Below are 12,258 nucleotides of genomic sequence, written 5' to 3'. Positions count from 1 at the left end.
GACGATTCCTTACGTAACTTAAAGAGGAATTGCTCAATTTAATTGAAAAAAAAAATAAAATACTCATAGAAGAATTCTATACCGAACTTCAGGAATTCCACAAAAAAACAACATCTGATGAACATCAGAGAACACCATATCGAACTTCAGGAAAAACTCTAGAAGAATAAACGCAGAAAGAACTCCTGGAGGAATCCGGCAAACAAGTCCTGAAGGAATTCCTGAAGGAGCGCTCAGATGAATCCAGGAAGGCATCTTAAAATGAACTCCAGGAGCAATCACAGAGGGAACTTCTGGAGCGCCAGGAAAAATCACTGAACTCCTGGATGAATCGTAGAAAAAAATCAGGTAAAAAAATCAGGTAAAAACTCCTGGTCGAACCTCACGAAGAATTTCTGGAAAAGTCCCATGAGAAACTCCAGTAGAAATTTAGGAATTTGGGCAGGAAACATGGAAGAAGTTCCAAGAGAAATGTCGGAAGATATCACAGATAAAACTAGATAGAATCTCAGAAAAAAATTCCGAGAGAACATTCTTTAAAAACTCATGGAGAGATCCCACCCCCATGAGAAGCTCTTGGATCCACAGAAAGATTAACTGAACTGAGATTCGACAGAGGAACACTTCAAAAGGAAGATTCCCAGAAGGAACTCCTTGAGAAATCCCCGAGAGAACTCCTCGAGGAACACCAGCCGGAGCTGAACCTAGTCGAATCACGTTAGGAACTCCTAAAGGAATCTCAGAAATAACTCATAAAGAAATTTCAGAAGACACTCTTAGAGAATTATTAATTATATAAGAAACTCTCATGTCGGGGCCCGTGGCGCAGTGGTTCACACGTTCGCTTCATAAGCGGATGGTCATGGGTTCGATCCCAGCCCCGGTACTTGCAATTTTTCGTCAGTTGCTCTTCCCCCCGAGAGCAGCTGACACCTGACCCTCTTTGGAGCGCTCTAACGGACTCGGAATATTGGATATCGGCGAACCGCAACGACTCCCAATTGGACTGGAAAAGGAACAGCAGCCACACATCAGCATCATCGTGCTCATCATTCTACTGTGGACAGGGTAGAAAAGTGAAAGCAGCACAAAAGCACCAGTTCGATATAGTTGAATTAGAATAGCATACATTTAGGCGCTGTACAATGTGTAAGTACAGCGTCCAATTGGAATCGCTCACGTAGTGCCCTAGTGGACAAAGGAGCTGTAAATTAGGTTAAGTGATTAAGAATAAAAAAAGAATCTCTCAGAAATCCCAAAACGATTTCTTTCTGGTGGAATCCAAAGTGCCCTCCAGTATTTTCTTCTGAAATTCCATCAGGAGTTCCTTCCCAAATTCATTGGAAGATTCCTCCAGGAGTTCTTCCTGAATTTCTGAATTATTCCAGAAGTTAAATAAGGGATTCCTCAAGGAATTCTGCCACGAATTATTCATTTCAAGAAATCCTCTTTCTGAGTTTTTGAGGAATCTTCCAAGAGTTCCTTCACGAGTTTCTTCGTTGGGGAATACCTTTAGGAGTTTCTTCAAGCATTTCTCCAAAAGTTCCTCCTGGGACTTCTCCAAGAGTTCCTTTTGATATGTTTCTAAGAGTTTCTTCTGGAACTCCCCAAGTATTTCCTTCAAGTATATTTGAGAATTTCTTCTTCTGAGATTCCTCCAGAAATTTCAGTCGCTTTCGGAGTTTCTTCTGGTATTTTTTCAGGATACTTTTTAGATTAACCTGGAGTTCTTTTTTTTCTCCAGGGATTCTGTCCAAGATTTGTCTAGGAGTTACTTCAGTGATTTCTACAGGAACTTAAAAGAAGCTAATTAGATTTAAATATCAAGAGTTCCTTCTGGGGTTCCTCCAGGAGCCTTTTTCAGATTCCTTCCTTGATTCCTCTGGGAGTCTTTCCTGGATTCTTCCTGGAACATGGATTTCTTTATTAACTCCATCCGAGAATTCTCCAGAACCTTCTTCTTGGACTACTCAAGGAGTTCCTTCACGGGTTCTTCTCACATATCTTCTGAGATTACTCAAGATTTTTTTTTTTATTTCATTAATGAAATTCATTCCGCGATTTCTTCAGAAAGTCCCTGCAAGGTTTCTTCAGGAATTTCTTCCTATTTTTCGTTTCCAGAATTTCTTCCGAGACTACTTTTGTTGGAAGTTTTGTTGGAATTCCTTCAAGAACTCTATCCGTGATTCCTCTGTGATTACTTTAAAAATTCCTTCAGAATTTGTACATAAATCTCATACACTCCAGAATTAACCAATGAGAATTACACCGGAATTCTTTCAGGGACTTATTCTGGGATTCCTCCAGGAACTTCTTCCTGGATGCCTGCAGGAGATCCTTCCAATTTCCACAGTTTCTTCTGGAATTCCTCCGAGATTTCATCCTGGAATTCTCCAGGAGTTTATTTCGGAATGCCCTCGGATGTTTATTTTATGGAATAATTCCAGGAGTTCCGTATGGAATTTCTGCAACAATTTCTCATGAAATTTCTATAGTAGCTTTGTAAGGAAATCTTCCAGGAGTTACTTTTGGACAGGCTTAAAAAAACTCCGTAAGGAGGCGATTTCGGCGATTTTCTGAGAAGTGAAAATAAAACAACGAAAATCTTCAATAGTTCCGAACGAGAGGTTGTCGCGCAGCGAGGAGTTCGTCTAACGTTCACAATTGCATGTTGTGTTTTTTCACGTCCATTCACACTCTAAAAGCGAGTTCCACTCCCCTACAAAGAAAGACTCGCGAGACTCAAAACACACTCCTCTACCCTATATCATCATCGTATCTTTTTTCGTTTCCCTCTTCCTTGCTCTGTTTGGGTTTCATTCGCTCTCTCACGACGAGGCAGAAGGAATACACCACCGCGCGCTTCAGAGCATGTTGCAAAACTCTATTGATTTTGAGAAGTTTTTATTATCAAGTCTGATCCTAGATGAAACCTCTTTAGGAATCTCAGATGAAATTCCTGGAAGGATCGCAGAAAAAAAGCTGATGCTATTCTGTATAAATCCCTGAAAGAATTTCTGAAGAATCCCAGAAAGTAATTCTGAAAGAATCCTAGAATCAATTTCAGGAGAAAACTCGGAAGGAATTCCTGGAGGAACCTCCGATCAAATTTCTAGAAGAATCTCGGAATAAACTCTTGAAGAATCCTGGAATGCCCAGCAAGAATTGCTAGAGGATTTCCGGAAAGAACTACTGGTGTAATCTCAGAAGGAGGAATCATAAAAAACGAGGAATCCCAGAAAGAACTCCTTAAGAAATGTCATAACGAACTCGTAAAAGGATCTCGAAAGGAACTCCTAGAGAGGAAGCTTAAACAGACTTGCATAGCAACCAAGGCATGCAGTGCCCTGTAGAAAAAGGCAGAGGTTTTCAGACCATTTGGAGCACTTTTTGAAAATAAAACTTGTCGAAGAATGCAACTTCAAACTCGAACTAAAAAGTGATTTATTAGCACTTTGTTTTTCGCTGAAGCTTTATTTTACAACTGGTACGAAAAGTTTCTGTATCAATAGAGAATCGAATTTTGATACGATACCCTTAATATGAGCCACGAAACCATCACAAAAGTTGGTGTGTACGTGGCTGCTATACAGGAAGAGCGTTGGCCCAAAACTGGTGAACGTGAATTCAGGGTGGTGGATCCCTTCGCCAACACATCGTTCAAATATAACATCTACCACAGCGGCAACCATAAGGCAGAGCATGGGATCGGATTCATAGTGATCGGGAAACAGAAGAAGCAAGTTATGAGGTGGAAGCCAATCAACGAGCGGATCTGCGTATTGAGAATCCGGGGCAAATTCTTTAACTACAGCCTGATCAATGCCTATGCGCCGCCCAACTAGAAAACCGATGATGTGAAGGATGCGTTTTATGAATGTCTTGACAAGACCTATGGAGAATGCCCAAAACACGACGTTAAGATTGTAATCGGTGACACCAACGCGCAGGTCGGAAGAGAGGACTTTTTCCGTCCAATCACCGGTACGGAGAGCCTTCACTCCGTTACTAATGACAACGGTCTGAGATTAGTCAACTTTGCTGCCGCCAGGGGGATGGCCATTCCCATTAGTAGCATCTACTTTGCACGCAAGGATATCCGCAAGCACACCTGGGGACACCCAAACGGCGATATTTGCAACCAAATCGATCATGTGCTGGTAGATGGCCGACATTTCTCGGACGTAATTGATGTTAGAAATTTTAGAGGTCCCAACATCGACTCAGATCACTATCTCGCAGTTAGGAAGATTCGAGCTCGGTTATCAACCGTGTCGGACTCTAGGAACCGGCGATCGATGCGTTTCAACATCCAGCGGTTTTCAGCAGACGGAACGGTAGCTGACTATAACCAGAAGCTGGACGAGCGGATAAGTGAGTTCAACGAGAGCGATAATCTCAACACTCCGTGGGAGTCTATCCACGGAGCGATGAGTACAGCAGCGCGGGAGGTGATAGGTACTGCTCAAAGACGTCCTAGGAACGGGTGATTCGACGAGGAGTGCCAGAGGGTAACGGACGACAAGAATGTTGCCAGAAGCCGGATGTTGGTGTCGGGGACCCGGCAGAGCAGGGAGCGATATCTAGATGAACATTTGAAAAGGGCCTACTGCTTTTTGTAAACAAACATGTTTCTGTCTCTGCAGGGCCCATCTGCATCCACCCACATACATCAACACCCTTATCAGAAAGAGTGTTCTTCAAGCTGTTCTTAAGGGTGTTAATGTGCGTGGGTGGATGCAGATGGGTCCTGCAGAGACAGAAACATGTTTGTTTACAAAAAAGCAGATAGCCCCTTTTCAAATGTTCATCTAGATATAGGGAAGCAAGAGTAGCCGAAAAACGAATCCACCGCAAAAAAAAAGAACACGAGGAAAATGTGATTGCTCAGGCGCAAGAGAGTATGGAACACAATGATATGCGGAGATTTTATGAAACTGTCAATGGCGTGCGGAGAAAAACAGCGCCTTCTCCCGTCATGTGCAACGACCGTAATGGAAACTTGCTGACAGACAAGACAATGGCGGCTGCCAGGTGGAGAGAGCACTTCGAGGTATTGTTGAACGGTGGGAGTGGAAGAGCGACGGACAGAATTCGAATCGACGACGACGGACAAGCTGTGGAACCTCCAACGCTAGACGAGGTCAAGACAACCATTAGGGGACTGAAGAACAACAAGGCTGCTGGGAAGAACGAACTCCCGGCCGAGCTTATCAAGCACAATAGTGAGCAGCTGTATCAACTCTTACACCATATCATATTGAAGATATAGGAGAAGGAAGAACTGCCTGCTAGTTGTTTGAATGGTCTCATTTGCCCGCTTTTCAAGAAGGGGCATCGACTGGAGTGCCCGAATTACAGTGGAATGACACTCCTCAATTCAGCATACAAAATTTTGTCCGGAGTTCTGTTCCACAGACTGAGGCCGATTGAGGAGTCCTTCGTCGGCGAATATCAGGCAGGATTTCGTGAGGGCCGATCAACGACGGATCAGATGTTCACCCTGCGGCAGATTCTCGATAAATTTCGGGAGTACAACTTGCATACCCGTCATCTGTTTATTGATTTCAGTGAAGAGAGTTATGGCAGATTATGATCGAACATGGATTTCCGGCGAAACTGATTAGACTGATTCGTGCGCCGCTTGACGGATCGAAATCAAGTGTACGGGATGCGGATGAAATTTCGTCATCGTTCGTAACCTTTGACGGACTGAAGCAGGGTGATGCTCTTTCGAACTTACTGTTCAACATAGCATTGAAAGGAGCGATATGGAGAGCTGGTGTGCACAGGAGCGTAACCATTGTCACGAAGTCGCATATGCTCCTGGGCTTCGCGGACGATATCGACATCATCGGAATCAACCGATGAGGCCGTGGAAGAGGCGTTCGTACCTTTTAAAAGGGAGACTGCGAGGATTGGACTTACGATTAACACTACAAAGACTAAGTACATGATTGCTGGTGGTCAACGTCGGTCCGGCCGTGGTAGTGATGACGAAGTGGTGATAGGTGAGGAAAAGTTTGAAGTTGTGGATGAAATTGTTTATCTTGGTACTCTAGTGACGTGCGATAATGATGTTACCCGAGAGGTGAAAAGGCGGATTGCGGCTGCGAATCTGGCCTTTTTCGGTCTGCAAAAGCAGCTGAATGCCTGCAGGCTGCAAACGAAGACAAAACTCACGTTGTACAAGTCTCTGATTCTCCCGTTCGCTTTACGGTCATGAAACGTGGACGTTGAAAGAAGTTGATCGGAGAGCTTTTGGAGTCTTCGAACGTAAAGTGCTGCGAACAATACTCGGCGGTGAACTGGAGGACGGCATCTGGCGGCGTCGCATGAACCACGAATTGTACCAGGTAGGGTCTTGTACCATTTGGGCAGGTGTACCTATTTTGGGCACTTGCCGCTATAACTAAGTCAATTTCGAACCGATTGATTTGAAATTTTGTCCAGAGTTAGGAACGTACAGTATCTAACGCTGTACAATAATTCAAATCAATCGGTTTGACATTGGCTTAGTTATAGCGGCAAGTGCCCAAAATAGGTACACCTGCCCAAATGGTACAATACCCTATATAAAGAGATGGATATAGTGAAGCGAATACAACACGGCAGGCTGCGGTGGGCTGGACACGTAGCTGGTATGTCGGAGGAACGACAAGCTAAAATTATACTCAGCAGAGAATCAGAAAGGGGTCGTCGGCTTCGTGGGAGGCCGAGCACACGTTGGCTTTTTGCAGTTGAGGAGAACCTAAGGACTCTAAACGTTCAGCGGTTGGCCCAGGACCGAGGCCAGTGGAGGCGGATACTTCATTCGGCGTAGACTCACCACTACGAGTCGTAGCCCATCAAGTAAGTAACCATCACGTATGGAAGTCTTAACCCTCTACTTCCTGATGGTTGCTCTAGAGCACCATCGATTTTCGACGAACTCGAGACAAACGGAATTAGATGCATATGATGCAATATTTTTTAGAATATGATTGCAATCTCATTGGGTAAATTCAACCGTCAACTACTTGTTTCAATAGTGTAACTATTGATACATAATCAAAATACTACATATTGATTTACAACTAAATTTTTTTCGTTGATTTCGAAAAATTTGGCCAATTTGCAATGACTTTTGTTACAGCACTTTTTTTCGTAACCGCTTTCTTGGCATAGAAATCGTCGTTCAAAATCTTGAGAAGGAAAGGGTTAAGAAAACTATGAGTTCGAATCGATTCGTGTGCCTTCTTACGTCACAGTTCAGGTGAGCAATTTAAATTGTATCCACAGAACGGATATACAGGGGATGGCCAAAATGTTTGGGATAGGCAACTTTTTTTCTCCCACAAAAAAATTCAACATACTGTAACTTTTCATAGAGTGCATCAAAAAATCTCAAATTTTGACTGTTTATCAATCTGTTATATGTGCATCATTGGTACAAATTTTGGCTCGATTGAATAGTTTTTCGCGAAGTTAGAACCGTTCGGGTATAACACTATCATTCAGACAACTCATTTTTGAGCTGTCATATCTCGGAGACCAGTGAACCGAATTGAATAAATTTGTTAACGTTTATCAACAATATATTGATACTTAATACAACGTTATAAAATGTATTAATTTCTCACGGCGAATTAAGTTATACCGGGTTGAAATTTTTACCCATATAGAGGAAAATAAGTCAAATTTACAATACCACACAAAAATTACTAAATGTGTTCTTCCTTTAATCAAAATAGGCTCTAATATATCTGATTAACAACAGAAGTGGAAAATCTTTGGACATCAACACTAAAATTATTTGACATTAACGTAAAAAAATTACATTTTTTCGAGAAAAATCCAAAAAGTGTCAATTCATGATAACTTTTTTCAACGTTCAAAAAGTATGTATGTTTTAATAGTTTGTGAAGCATTTATATATTGTTAGTGTACGTTCAAAATTTCATTCAATACGGTTCGCTGGTTTCCGAGATATGACAGCTCAAAAATGAGTTGTCTAAAAAATAGTGTTTTATCCGAACGGTTCTAACTTTGTGAAAGATTAATCAATCGAGCCCAAATTTGTACCAATGATGCACATATAATAGGTTGACAGACAGTCAAAATTTGAGATTTTTCGATGCACTCTATAAAAAATTATAGCATGTTGAACTTTTTTGTGAGAGAAAAAAAAGTTGCCTATCCCAAACATTATGGCCATCCCCTGTACCTCGCAGAACAGCTTAACTACTTCTGTTGTAGTTGCTACTCACAGATAATTGCATACTGCACTGATGCATATGCACGGTAGCGATTCGCTACTGTCGTCATCATCGTCTCTCGTTGTTACCATTCATTGCCCAGGGCGGGAAACTGATTAGACACACATGTGAACCGAGAGGGGGGGGGGGGGGGAGGGAGCGAAAGTCCGAGTCGTATCACCGACAAACTCATTCTTCTTTCGGCGAGCGAGATGATTCCGGTCCAGTTCTATGATAATGCAATATTCATAAGCTGACCGGGAAACTTCGGTCCCCAGAAGTTTACGTCTAGTTGAGTATATACTAGTAGGTAGATGTTTCAAAGAAAAGTACGATTGTAGGGTTGGTTTGAAGTTTATGTTGTCTGAATAGTGTTCAGACGACATTATAACCTATCGGCCCCACCCTATCATGTTCCATATTGCAATTAACAAGCAAAACAACGCCTGGAATCCGGATGCAATTCACACATCCCGATTCCGGAGCCAGTATAGTCATACACTGCGAGTAGTAGAGATACACAAGCATACAATCCCGTTTATACTGGCTATCACATTTCACCATCAATAAAACTTCCGCATCCAGTCGAGTACCTACTACAAGACGTCTTCGGATTCATTTTCTCTGGTGTCGATTAGGGAGTTGTTGTGTTGCATATCAATGCTTAATCAGCGAGCGCGGTTGATGTTTACGGGTAATGCCTCTCATATGACGACGACCATGTCCCCCTATTTAGCGCGACTTGATGATAATGGTTCAGGAATTTCTCTTAGATCAGTCGGTAAAGGCGCAACTTTAAGGCGCAGTTCCAATCTCGATTCTGCTGAAGATTTTTTCATGTAGTACTAACCAATGCCGAAATCCGATGATTGGGTTGGGAAGCAGCACCTGCCTCAGTTGGAACGTAATGCCATAAATCAGAAAAGATGATAATGGTCATCATCACATATCGCGGCTCCACGCCGCGGCTTTCATAGCTATACACATATGGTGACAGTCATCTGCGCCGCAGCATAAATAGCTCAGGCAATCCCGGGTAAATTACGGTCGCTGATAATGGGGTGTGATATCGCGTTTTCCGCCGCTGCTGCTGATGCGATGCGTATATTTATCGTTCGCGCTTCGAGAGTAACGCCGGATAGGGGAAGCGGACACATAAGTACCCAAGCGAGCCTACGCAAAGGCACTATGTGTAAGCATTAATGATAACGATTATGGGAATCATTTCTTCGTTTTTTTCCGTCATTGAACTACCTACCTGCAATTCCCACAATCCCACTGTTAAAGGTAGATGATAGTGGGGGAAATTAAGTTGAAGTGGTACGGGGTCCCCACGGGCCCATGTGTTGCTTAACGAGGTAGCGTTTCATTTATAGGTACATCGTATTTATGACCTAGAAAGTTGTTCAGAAGTGATATCATGCCGGTGCATATCGGGCGATACGATAAGGTTATCAGAAATGAGAGGTGTTGTGTTGTACTGTAGCTACAACATATCCACACTTTTAACTAGAAGAAGATGTAATGTTGTGATGTCAATTTAGTTGTATAACTGAAATATACTGGTCATTAAGGTGGCCCACACTTAAAAAGTTATACCCTAGGTTAAGTGAGGCAAAGCATTATTGTTGTTTTTCCAGTACACGTAAAGGAATAGTATCAATATAAAATCTCAATACTTCGCCTTACTTTGCCTAGAGTATAACTTTTTTCGCAGACGTCGGATCACTTCGCGGTCTTCGACAAAGTTCTTTGGCATATAGTCACCTACAATAATACCAAAGGGTTTATTTATTGAACGCTTGCAGCGCCACCTAGCGGCAAAATTCGACAACCTAAAACTTCTGCATACATTTGGCCAAGTTTTCCCATACAAACTTCTAGCGTTTTGAGCGCCCCCTTAGGCTTAATCGATTTTAAACGTAGATTCTGGGAGTCCAAAACAACTAATTCAGGAGGTAAGACTCGGCATTTTTCGAAATTTTTGTTTTTCATATAAGTGTGGGCCACCCTACTGGTCATACTAGGCTTTTGCCGTTTTTTAAGCTTGGCTGTAGAGTTTAAAAAAATAACAAAAAAAAAACTATGAAAAACAGGAGCTATTAGTAATATTATCCAGACATTTCAATGATTTTTTTTCTGAAATTTATCATAAAACCATGTCGATGACATTTTCCAGGACTTAATACTAAAAATGCTCCAAAAAGAATTTTTGAAAAATTCATGACAATTTAGCAAAAACTCACTTCATTCTTTCCAGATCTTTCCATTCTTTCCATAAGTCAAGTAGATGGCGATCCAAAAATTTTTGAAGTTATATACTCACAATTCCTTCATATTATTGATTCTTCATCTATTTTTGAACTTTTTCAAGTGTCATCATTGAATTTTACACAAGAGTTAACTTAGAATCTTTAGAACATTTTTTTTTTTATAATATTGAAATCAAAGAACTGGCACATCTCGTACCAACTGTAACGATGCCCTCCAATGCGTGAATAAACTCAAATTGGCAACCACCATCAAATAACGTAGACCCCCAACAATCGTTGTCCCTACTAGGAATTTCGTGGAGATTCTTTCTGGAATCTCGTGGAGATTGCTCCCTGGAATCTTGTGGAGATTTTCCGTGGAAACTCGTGGGGATTCCCTTCGGGATCTCGTGGAGGTTCCGCCGGAATATTGTAGAGATTCTCTCTGGAATCTCATGGAGATATAGATTCCTCCAGGAATATGAAAGCGCTAGCAAAGATGTTTTCGGGAAAGTTGTTTTTTTTTGGAAAAGAGGGTTTATAGTTGACGAATCGTTCCGTTCAAGGTTTATTTTTTCTACTAGATGCTAGTAAGAAGACAAATTTTATTACATTCCAAGTAATCAGGATCATGAGGTATATGACATTGCAATGTCGATAGTGTTACATCTGTTTATCTGTGATTTTTGTGATACCAAAGACAAACGTAACACTGATAAAATGTCTATCCCATATGTATTAGGATCGTGATTACTTAGAAAGCATTTGTTTGGTTCGAGTTTCTGCCACTAGGCAGCGCTAGTTGCAAATGTGCAAAAGAACATTGTCGAAGAAGCGAATGCATAGCCAGAGCTCAAGAGAAATATATGGTAAGAAGAAGATGTAAGAATGTAGTACCAATCAATCCGAAGCATTTTGCCGATGGCTGCCACCCTTGGAGATGCATATCTAAACCTCTTGAACGTGATATCGAAAAAAGCTAATCTAGGTAAGTTACAGCAAATCTATACCAAGAACGTAAAAAAGTTGCATCTATCAACCTAAAGTATTTTGTCGGAGACTGCAAACCTCTAGGATGCAATCCCAGAGCACTAGACCGACACACACAAAAAAATGTTTAGAGCAGGTACAGCCAATCTAGATCAAAATCGAAGGCTTGTAAATGAGGTATCAATAAATTCAAGGTACCTCTTCAAATATTCCAACCCTTCATGATACATATCTAGAACACAATATAATCATATCAAAAGATACAACTGATCTAGATTTGTTAAAGCATATTTAGATCAAAGCCGGAGACGTAAGAATGTAGTACAAACAAATCCAAAGCGCTTCGCCGAAGACTACTCTCTAGAATACATATCGAGAGCATCGTATTGAAAGATAAAACTTTTCTAGATCAGTTCTAGTAAATCTAGATCAAAGCCGAAGACGTAAGAATGTAGTACCAACCTATCTAAAGCACTTTGCCGAAGACTCCAACCCTCTAGGGTGTATACCAAGAATACTAGAGCGTCATATTGAAAAATAAAACTTACCTAGATCAGTTTTAGCAAATCTAGAGCAAAACCGAGGATGTAAGAATGTAGTACCAATCAATCCAAAGCACTTTGTCCAAGACTCCAACCCTCTAGGATGCATACCGAGAACACTAGAGCGTCGTGTTGAAAGACAAAACTTATCTAAATCAGTTTTAGCAAATCTAGATCAAAACCGAAGACGTAAGAATGTAGTCTCAACCAATCCAAAAACACTTTGTTAAAGACTCC

General features: G+C 41.5%; 2 protein-coding genes across 4 annotated transcripts in view; one reads left to right on the top strand and one right to left on the bottom strand.

The window, feature by feature from the left end:
- LOC109432273 (xaa-Pro dipeptidase) overlaps positions 1-12,258 on the top strand; it is a 757,159-nt gene that overhangs the window by 486,892 nt on the left and 258,009 nt on the right. The gene's annotated exons all lie outside the window — the stretch shown is intronic.
- The window catches only part of LOC134289600 (xaa-Pro dipeptidase-like), a 131,998-nt gene that overhangs the window by 99,287 nt on the left and 20,453 nt on the right, over positions 1-12,258 (bottom strand). The gene's annotated exons all lie outside the window — the stretch shown is intronic.

This window comes from Aedes albopictus, chromosome 3, assembly GCF_035046485.1.
Source record: "Aedes albopictus strain Foshan chromosome 3, AalbF5, whole genome shotgun sequence".
In the NCBI taxonomy this organism is placed as follows: Eukaryota; Metazoa; Arthropoda; class Insecta; order Diptera; family Culicidae; genus Aedes; species Aedes albopictus.
This window is presented reverse-complemented; position numbering and strand designations above follow the sequence as displayed.